At 39.0% G+C, this 7496-nt stretch overlaps 1 long non-coding RNA gene across 2 annotated transcripts in view; it reads left to right on the forward strand.

Annotated features, from left to right (window-relative positions):
* LOC138151479 (uncharacterized) overlaps window positions 1–7160 on the forward strand; it is a 19802-nt gene extending 12642 nt beyond the window's left edge. For both annotated transcript variants that reach the window (XR_011165833.1, XR_011165832.1), the window contains 2 exons: window positions 5641–5734; window positions 6914–7160. This is a non-coding gene — a long non-coding RNA (uncharacterized lncRNA). The remainder of the gene's footprint in view (window positions 1–5640; window positions 5735–6913) is intronic.
* The last annotated feature ends 336 nt before the right edge of the window (window positions 7161–7496 follow it).

Genomic DNA, 7496 nt, shown 5'->3' on the forward strand with positions numbered 1-7496 from the left:
TTAGCCTAGGGGCAGGGAAGATCTTTAAAATTTACATTCGCATTACAACCTTACTCATTGTTAACCTGCAATTTGACCTATGACCCTCTTCTTTGTGCTCTTGCCCCACTCCTCTCTCTCTCACTCTCCTATTTTGCAATGTAGTCCCACCAAAAAACACTGATTTATCTGTCGGTAGTGTTACCAGGTTCTATCCATAATGCCCCAGACCTGTCTCTTCACTGTTACCTATACTGTAGTTCCACCTTGTATCAGCAAGCACCCCAGCATCCCCAGGGTGGCTGCCAACACACGTTCTTAGATCTGCTTTGCTAAAGGAAAGCAACTCAAAATTGGTTAACAACCTTACTTTAATCAGTCAAATATGTATTGTTTACCTAGTTCAGGGGAAAAAGGTCAGTACCCCGAACTTCAGAGTATACAGACAGAATTATCAAGACAGAGAAACAGATCAAGTAGACAGGTTTCCAAACTGTCCAACCATTACATCCATACCAAATCAACATCTGGGTTTTTCAAAGCCGGGGGGCTCTCAACAACGGCTTCCCAGAGTCTCACCTGATCAAATCACAGAACACTTCTCAAAATGAGCCCCAAAGCAAAGCCTCACATCAGGGATTATATAGCCTTCTCCTGGGTCAGAGAATGTAACCACCCTCTTGACCCACTGCCCAATCACAGAGTATCAAGGTGTGGGCATTCCTGAAAACCAAGCCTCCTGCTACAGGCTCCATGTGACCACATTCAGCCTATTAGGAGGCAGAGTATATTGTCAAATCAAGGAAGTTTCTCAGAGTCTCTTAAGCCTATCAAAGGGCCAAAGGGCAGGGAAGATCTTTAAATTTGCATTTCCATTACACACCTTCAACCCTTTCTCCTTGTGTACATTTAAAAAGAAATCTCTTACCGGTCCCTCTACTATCACATTTTTGCTGTTTCTGTCCTTGTATTTATTCACCCCTCCCATATTTCTGTTTTCTGGAATGATACAAGAAGCAAATACTCTCTTGGGGTCTAGTTTTCTTTCTAAGAATGCTTCAAATGCTTCTTTGTTATTGAACATTCATCTTTTTTCCTTTATAATAAAGCTCAGATTTACAAGAAAGGTTCACTTGGCTACATTCCAAACTCCAATGCTCTTCATAACATTATTCCATTTCCTCCTCCATTTTCTGGTGGGTACAGAATAGTATGTGTTATTTGAATTTCCTTTCCTTTATATTTGAAGGTTATTCTTCTGATCAACTACAGAACTAATTTTGAATTGAATTATTTAACCAGTATGTGTTTTGGAGTTTGTAGACTTATGTTTGTGTCTTTGGGTTGTTGGTTTGTGTGTTTTTTTCTGGAGGTGATCTGTGAATTCTTTCCATTGGTATTTCATTTTCTATGTTCAGAAGTTCTAGGTAGTTCTCTTCCATTATTTCCTTCACTATGATTGAAGATTTTTTGTTCTTCTGGGAGACCTATGATACTTGGTTGTCTCTAAATATCTTGCTTTCAAGATCATTATGTTTTGCTTATATAGTGAACATATTTTCTTTTAATTTTAATGTTTTTTGCTTCTTTCTTTCTAAATTGACCTTCGTTTCTGCATTTGCATTCCCAGTTTCTTCTCTCTTTTGTTTCTTTGGTGACACATGCCATTGGAGAGTCTAATTTTTCTATTCTGCCCATTATTTTTCTGGGCAGGCCATAAATTCTGCATTCATAATTCTCATTTCTCTTTTGAACCACTCGGGAACACTGAGTTGTGGTTCCATGATCTCATATTCCACAGGGTCTTCTGTCTCATCAAGTGTTTGATAATTTTCCTGTATGTATTATTCATAAATACATGAACTTGTTTACTAGATCTGGAAGCCATATATCCTTTTGTTGTTAATATTTTTGTTGTTGGCTTATCTTCTTATTTAAGGATCTTTCCGTTTTCTTCTTGCTGAGATCTTTGGTAATTTCAGCACTTTTTCTTCTTTATTTTCCCCTATTGCTTTCTGTCTGACTCCTTCCCCTCTGACTGTGGTTGCCCTAGGATCTGGATTTCAAATGTCTCAGCCTTCTCCTGTACTTGGCAATTCATGGTTCACCAACCTAGGTCTCTGCTCCAAGTGACAGACCTGGCCCCAGCAAAATGCTTAGCTCTTTCCCTCAGTACCCTATCCTGCTCTCTCTATTCCCCAGCTTTCAGGCCCTGCACTGGCAGTTCAAAGAGCTGCCATTGGTACTCTAAGGGTGACTCTCCAATTCTGGAAGCATGAAGGGATTGAGGTATGGGTTTGAGCTCTCTTTCTAGCCCAGACACATTTAGATCTGTTCCTCTGCTCTCTTGCAGGGATAATTTGCATGACAGAATGCTGCCTACTACAGCCCTGCTTGGCTGTCACAGCCCAAGCAAACTTCTGCAGCCTGAAGATGGTATCTCCAGGCACTAGAAATATAGAAGGGGAAATAGGGTATGGAGTTAGATTTTGTTGCAAATCCATTTCTCAGGTCTTTGGGTTTCGTTGGAAGTCCGAGTGTCAGATCTTTGGGTCAGCTAATGCAGCCTCACTACTGGTAGTCTGGTGGGGAGAAGAGAGTGATAAGTGAGCAAGGGTAGGTATCAGTTCATAGATTTGGGTTTGTTTGTTTTTTTAATTATTATTACTTTCAGATTCTGAATTCCTGGAACATAGAAACAGCTAAAGTTGCTTTATCTTTAGTGCATAATTTTTGTTTTAAAGAGGTTTGACAGGGGCAGCCAGGTGGCTCAGCAAGTAAGAGCACTGGCTCCAGTGTCAGGATGACCTGGGGATCAAATCTGGGCTCGGATACTTAGCACCACACCCAGAAATAACTGGCCGCATAACCTTGAGCAAGTTACTTAACCCCTATTGCTTAAAAAAAAAAAAAAAGAGGTTTGACAGGTCATGTAGATCAGAGAAAATGTCTAGTCTTCCATCTTGTTGCTCATAGGACCCGGAAGTCTCCTACTCCCACCCACCCTTTACAGTTTGAGAAAGAGGAAGTTAAAGGGAGGGCATTTGCCTAATACTTGTGATTTATAAGTGAAATGTCCTATTTCCTTTTTATTACCCATCTCGTCTCCCCCTGGTCCCACCCCTGATCCCAGATTTTTACCCTTTCTTACTTTCCTTTTTAATTTTCCTCTCATGCTTACCCATCCAATGGTGGATTTTTTTTTTTTAGCTTAAAACTATTCCTTTACCTATCCTATCTTTCACAAATAGCTACCTCACTTCTGTCCCAGACATAGGAAGCTTCTGGCTTTCTGCATAGGGGAAGAGGTAAAGGAAGGAGAACTGAGTTCTGTTGCAAGTCTATGACTTGACTTCTACAGCCCTGCCAGAGCATGGTGGGTAATTAGGGGAGGGGATGCTGAGTGAGCACATTAAGTATTATTAGCCTTTTCTGATGTTAGTTCATCAAGTTGTTAGTGCATTAGGTTTCTTGGTGTCTTTTTTTTTTTTTTGCCTTTTGGAGGGCAATTGGGGTTAAGTAACTTGCCCAAGGTTACACGGCTAGTATTTTTGTGTGGGTGGTGTTAAGTGTCTCAGGCCGGAACCGAACTCAGGTCCTCCCGACTCCAGGACTGGCACTTTACTCACTGCGCCACCTTGGTGTCTTAAACCAAAAAACAGCTGAAATTGTTTTCTCTCATGCATAATTCCTATTTTGGAGATGGAGAGATTGTAAGGATCAGAAAAGTGGTGAAGTGGATAGAGTGCCCATCCTGGAGACAGGAGAACCTGAGTTCAAATGTGACCTCAGACACTTAACTAGCTGTGTGACCCTGGACAAGTCACTTAACCCTATTTGCCTCAGTTGCTCATCTATAAAATGAGCTGGAGAAGAAAATGGCAAACCACTCCAGTGTCTTTTCCAAGAAAACTTCAGAAGGAGTCTCGAAGAGTTGGACGTGACTCAACAGCAATAACCTCACAGAATCAAATGAGATAATATTTATTGACCGCTAGGTGGTGCAGTGGATATAGCACCAGGCCTGGAGTCCTAAAGAACCAGATAGAATTGAAAGGACTGAACAACAGCAACAAAACATCAGAGAAAGTGCCTAATCCTCTGCAACATTGAAATTAGTGATTCTTTGTTTAATAGAATTAATTTATAAATGCATCTGGTCTTGAATTTTCTCCCCTTTTGGGAGTCTTTTCATTCAATTTCTTTTTCTGAGATAAGTAATTTAAATTCTTGTTGTGTTAATCCAGGAAGGGGGAGTGGGGGGAGTTGTTGTTTTAAATATATACTCATCCATTTCTTCTAAGTTATCAGTTCAATTAGTATATAAGTATACAAAATAATTACTAATAATTTCCTCTATTTTCTTTTCATTTTTTATGTATTCTTTTTTCACTTGTAATATTTACCATGTGGTTTTCTTCTCTTTTTTATTAGATTAACCAAAGGCTTCTCTATTTTGTTAGTTTTTGTTTTAAGTTCCTGGTTTTATTTATCAAGTCACTGGTTTCCTGTTTTTAATTTTATATCTTTGTTTTCAGAATTTCTGGTTTTGTGTTTGGTTGGGTTTTTTAATTTAGTGCTTTTTCCATTAATTGCCCAATTCATTGATCCATTCTTTCTCTCTTTTTGTTGATGAAATTGCCTAGTAAAATGAAATTTCTCCCATGAACTGCTTTGGCTGCATCTGAAAAGTTTGGGTATATTATCTCATTGTTGTTATTTTCTTTGTTAAAATTATTTCTCATTTGTATTATCTGCTTTTTGACCCACATATGTTTTAGGATTAAATTATTTTCTTCACTAAGTTTTAATCTTTTCTTCAAAGACTATTGAGCTGAGGGAAGCAGAACTAGGAGAACATTGTACACAATTACAGACACATCATATCTGTGATGACTGACTTTGATAGACTGGGCTCATCTTAGCAATGCAAGGTTGTAAGACAACTCCAAAAGACTCATGATGGTAAAAAGCTGTCCACATCCAGAGAAAGAACTACAGAGTCTGAATGCAGATTGAAGCAAACTACTTGTTCTCTCTCATTTTCATTTTGTTTCTTCTTCGTTATTCATTCCATTGGTTATAATTCTTATTTACAACTTGACTAATGTTTAATATGAAGGTATATGTAGAACCTATATCACATTGCATGCCACCGTGGGGGGGAAGGAGTGGGAGAAAATTTGGAACTCAAAAATTTGTGGAACTGAATGTTGTAAACTAATAGTAAATAAATTAGAAAAGAAAAAAGGGGTTAAGTAACTTGCTCAAGGTTATATGGCCAGTTATTTCTGGGTGTGGTGCTAAGTATCTGCACCCAGATTTGATCCCCAGGTCATCCCAACACTGGAGCCGGTGCTCTTACTTGCTGAACCACCTGGCTGCCCCTATTTTCAATAATATCCTTTTTATTATTATTTTTTTTTATTTTTGGAGGGCAGTTGGGGTTAAGTGACTTGCCCAAGGTCACACAGCTAGTTTTTGTGTTAAGTGTCTGAGGTTGGATTTAAACTCAGGTCCTCGTGACTCCAGGGCCAGTGCTCTATTCACTGTGCCACCTAGACACCCCTGCGTACTTTTTCATAACATTTGTGAGAATTTTGCTAGCTGTGGATGTAGTTTGTGGTTGTAAACTGGCGTTTTGTTTTCTTTTTTCTTCAGAGTGAGCTAAGTGGTCCATATGTGAATCAAGAAAACCCTTGACCTTAGGCTCTTTGCCACTTTTTTCCTAGTGGTAAAATATGTGTTACTACAGGTATGTTTTAAAATGAAAACCCTAAGAGTAAGTATAAGACAAATAAACACAGCACACAGGATAACTGCTAGCACAGGTTCACTCTTGATCTAGTCAGACAAGCAGACAGCTTTGGAGGGGTTAAAAATCAGCTTTATTCTGGTCCAGTCTTCTCAGAGGGTTGCTGGGAGAACCAGCTCCTATAGTATTCCCTAACCACTCTTCTCACAGGAGCCAACAAGAAGGGGGGGCAACTACCCCTATGTCTCAATAGGGTCAATAGAGACAGGCACAGTTTTTGCACCTCCCTAAATCCTCTCAGTCCTCAGTGAGGGCCATTGAGGCATGCACAGCATTCCAGCTTGTGCATTCAACCCTAAGGTTCCCCATCCCTTGACCAGTGCCCACCTCCTTTATAGGGCAACAGACAAAGAAGGCTTATGGCCAGTAATAACCACACAAGTTTAAATCACCTCATCCCTGTATCTCACTACACAGCCACAGTGGATGTTTATATTATTTATCATTATATAATGCTGAGTAAGTGATGGAGATGTTTTGAACCATGATTGTGTGAACTCATACCTGGGAGCAAGAAATTGTTATGATCATGAATCCTGGGAAACTGAACTTTAAAAAATTACAAAAATCTACCTTACACCAAAATTCACCTTACTTACAGTAAGGAATTTTATAAAACAAAGAGAGTGTTCAAAAAATAACAAATTGCCTAAGCAAAGAATTTACATATCTGGTAACCTTGTTACAGTAGTAACTTTAACTAAAAGTAGTAACTTTTAACTTTTTTGCAGTAGACTTTCTTTCAGTTGGGAAAATGCCCAGAAGAGGCCCTACAACCAGTAGCCACCGAAATGATAACAGCTAGGCTGTAGCCCAAGAGCAATGCCTGGCAATTATCACTAGGCCAGAAAAGCTAGGGTGGGGTGGGGTGTAACACTCAGCAGGAATTAGGTCAGGTGAGGGCAGCCTAATAATGTTATCAGAAAGCACTGGGACTGTCCTATGATAGGTGTGCCCTGTGTGTGTGATCCCTATTTGTGTCTACAATCTTCACTGATGATGATGATTTGTGGGAGAATATGTCCTAGTAAGTATACCTTAAGTAAATACATCTGTTATGGCTTGTGAGCTATGATTTGAAGCAAATGTGGAATCAGAGTACTTCTCTTGTGCCCTTAGATGTCCTGCAGTGGAAAGAGCACTGGATTTTGAGTTAGAAGACCTGGTTTTGAGTCCTGGCTCGGCTGCTTACTTCCTATATGAACTTGGAAACATCATTTAACCTACTGGGCTTCCATTTCCTTATCTATATCTATCTATATATCTATGGCTATCTATGTGTATATGTATATATATATATGTGTGTGTATGTATATGTGTATACATATGTATATATCAATAAATTCCCTTCCAAATCAAATTCCTATTATAATGTGAATGTGTTGTTTGAATTTTCATGTGTCTAATCAAGGAGTTAAATATTAAGTTTTATTTATCTTTGAGTCTTCCTTGGAATCTAGCTAGCATGTGGTAATTAATTAATATTTATTAAATTAATGAATGTTGTTCCTATAATTGTCCTACCCTCCTTTACCCAATCTCCATCTTTACTCAAACCCCAAGGTAACTTCAAAGCCAGCCTAGTGCTGAGTCTCCAAAGTATTAATTAGCTCTTTCAACTTTCTCCCATGAGTCTCTTCCCCTAGAGAGGGCAGATGGTATTTTAGGAATCATTGAATCTCAAAATTTGAAAGGACCTTCA

This window comes from Petaurus breviceps, unplaced genomic scaffold (genome assembly GCF_028583685.1).
Source record: "Petaurus breviceps papuanus isolate PSGF00001 unplaced genomic scaffold, PetGlider_PUasm1.0 90897, whole genome shotgun sequence".
NCBI lineage: Eukaryota > Metazoa > Chordata > Mammalia > Diprotodontia > Petauridae > Petaurus > Petaurus breviceps.